The following is a 2,500-nucleotide window of genomic DNA, read 5'->3' on the forward strand; positions in this document are numbered from 1 at the left end:
CCCGGCACGGGGAGGTAGTGACGAGAAATAACAATATGGACCTCTCTAACGATGGTCCATAATTGGAATGAATTGAGCATAAATCTTCAATAAGGATCAAGTGGAGGGCAAGTCTGGTGCCAGCAGCCGCGGTAATTCCAGCTCCACTAGCGTATATTAAAGTTGTTGCGGTTAAAACGTTCGAAGTTGATTCCCGTCCAGACACGCGACGCCGCGGGCGCCCGGCACACGCCGGATACGTTCGGCGCGAGCTCGCGGCTGCGACTCACAATGGTGTGCCTGGGCGTCAACCTCGTGATCGGTCGGGCACGTCCCGAGCCGGTGCGTGGTGCCCGGGAGCTCCATTTACCTTGAACAATTAGAGTGCTTCAAGCAGGCTAGTACAAAAGCGTCCACACCCGCCAGGGTTGGCGTTGGCCGAGAATAATCTTGCATGGATAATGGAACATGACCTCGGTCTGAGTCTTTTGGTTGGTTTTGTATAGACCCAGAGGTAATGATTAACAGAAAGTAGTTGGGGGCATTGGTATTACGGGCGCGAGAGGTGAAATTCGTAGACCGTCGTAGGACAACTGAAGCGAAAGCGTTTCATGGATGCTTTCATTAATCAAACGGAAAGTTAGAGGATCGAAGGCGATTAGATACCGCCCTAGTTCTAACCGTAAACGATGCCAATCAGCAATTGGGAGACGCTACTACATTCGGTCTCTCAGTAGCTTTCGGGAAACCAAAATCGGGTTCGGGGGAAGTATGGTTGCCAAGTTTGAAACTTAAAGGAATTGACGGAAGGGCACCACAAGAAGTGGAGCTTGCGGCTTAATTTGACTCAACACGGGAAAACTTACCAGGTCCGAACTTATCGAGGTAAGACAGATTAAGAGCTCTTTCTCAAATTTTAGGGTAGTGGTGCATGGCCGTTCTGTAGTTCGTGGAATGATTTGTCTGGTTAATTCCGATAACGAACGCGACTCAAACAAGCTAACTAGAACGCTGTCAAGCAGGTGCCTCCGGGCGCACCTGACGTTACGGGGCGGCGGCGCCTTCGCGGGCGGTCGTCGCACTAGTTTGCCCTGCTTAGGCGGACAACTTGTGTTTAGCAAGGTGAGAGTGAGCGAGTAAACAGGTCCGTGACTGCCCTTAGATGTTCTGGGCTGCACGCGTGCTACAATGTGGGCAGCAGCGTGTTCTCGCCAATAGGCGCCCCATTCCGAGAGGAACGGGAAATCACCCAAATGCATTTTAGTTGGGATTGGGGACTGCAACGGTCCCCATGAACCTGGAATTCTCGTAAGTGCTAGTCATAGCTAGCGCTGATTACGTCCTGCCTTTGTACACACCGCCCGTCGCTACTACCGATGGATTATTTAGTGAGGTCTCTGGAGGCATACCTTCCGCGGTTCCTTCGTGAGCTGCAGTTGGCACGGCCGAAGTTGACCGAACTTGATGATTAGAGGAAGTAAAAGTCGTAACAAGGTTTTCGTAGGGAACCTGCGGAAAGGATCATACCGATCAAACAAGTCCGGGAGTGAGGTTGCCAAACGCATCTCGGCATCACATGCTGACGCGCACGCTACAACCACAAGATGGGTCTAGCACACTTGGTAGAGTTGAGCGAAAGCAACTCTTTCAAAGGGATACACATACCACTGCTCGGCGCAGGTCAGTAAAGACGCCACACTTTGGTAGTACCGGGTACCTTATACACTGACTGATTGTCGTGTCACAACGGGGTGATCGACAGTCGCACTTTGGCGTGCTCGGCTCCGCATCCGTCGGGGCCGTGGGCGCCTGCAGTGTGGTACTAGGGAAGCAGAGTTGTGTGTTGGTTTGTGTATAATGGATGGATGGACATCGGTTCCATTCATCAACTAGTTCGGTGTGGTACGTTAAACCCTAGGCAGGGGATCACTCGGCTCATGGATCGATGAAGACCGCAGCTAAATGCGCGTCAGAATGTGAACTGCAGGACACATGAACATCGACACGTTGAAACGCATATGGCGCATCGGACGACTCAACCCGACCGATGCACACATCCTTGAGTGCCTACCAAGTTATCTCAACACTCTAACCAAACTGACCGTCCTGACCCCATCATAGGGGGGTAGGCTGTCGCAGCATGGCGTGCTCGGATCCGCATCTTTGTCGGGACCGTGGGCGCTGAAAGTGAGAGTGCTAACACAGAGAGACATACGAGGTATGGTACACAACCTAAACACACACACACACATGTGAGCATGGGTGAAGAGCGAGCGCGCGTCAAGTCGCACGGTTCGACCTCTAGTATCAACCAACGGATGTATCCACCACAGCATATAAGGTTATCACCCAATTGCACGGGGACTTCCACCGGTTGGCTCGGGTCGAGTAACACTTGCGGCCCAACGCGCTCGTATCTTTCCTCGCATCCAGTTGCAGTCGCGAGACGTGCTCACGCCGTGTGGGTGAGTGAGGTTAGCACGACAGGGTGATTTATCACCGCTTCTCCCGTCGCATCATT

The 2,500-nt window shown here is 52.6% G+C and overlaps 1 non-coding gene across 1 annotated transcript; it reads left to right on the top strand.

The window, feature by feature from the left end:
- Nucleotides 1–1,889: 1,889 nt before the first annotated feature.
- LOC118516275 lies at nucleotides 1,890–2,048 on the top strand. Its single transcript, XR_004907819.1, has one exon. It is a non-coding gene; the product is annotated as a 5.8S ribosomal RNA (ribosomal RNA).
- The last annotated feature ends 452 nt before the right edge of the window (nucleotides 2,049–2,500 follow it).

This window comes from Anopheles stephensi, unplaced genomic scaffold (assembly GCF_013141755.1).
Source record: "Anopheles stephensi strain Indian unplaced genomic scaffold, UCI_ANSTEP_V1.0 ucontig258, whole genome shotgun sequence".
Lineage (NCBI taxonomy): Eukaryota > Metazoa > Arthropoda > Insecta > Diptera > Culicidae > Anopheles > Anopheles stephensi.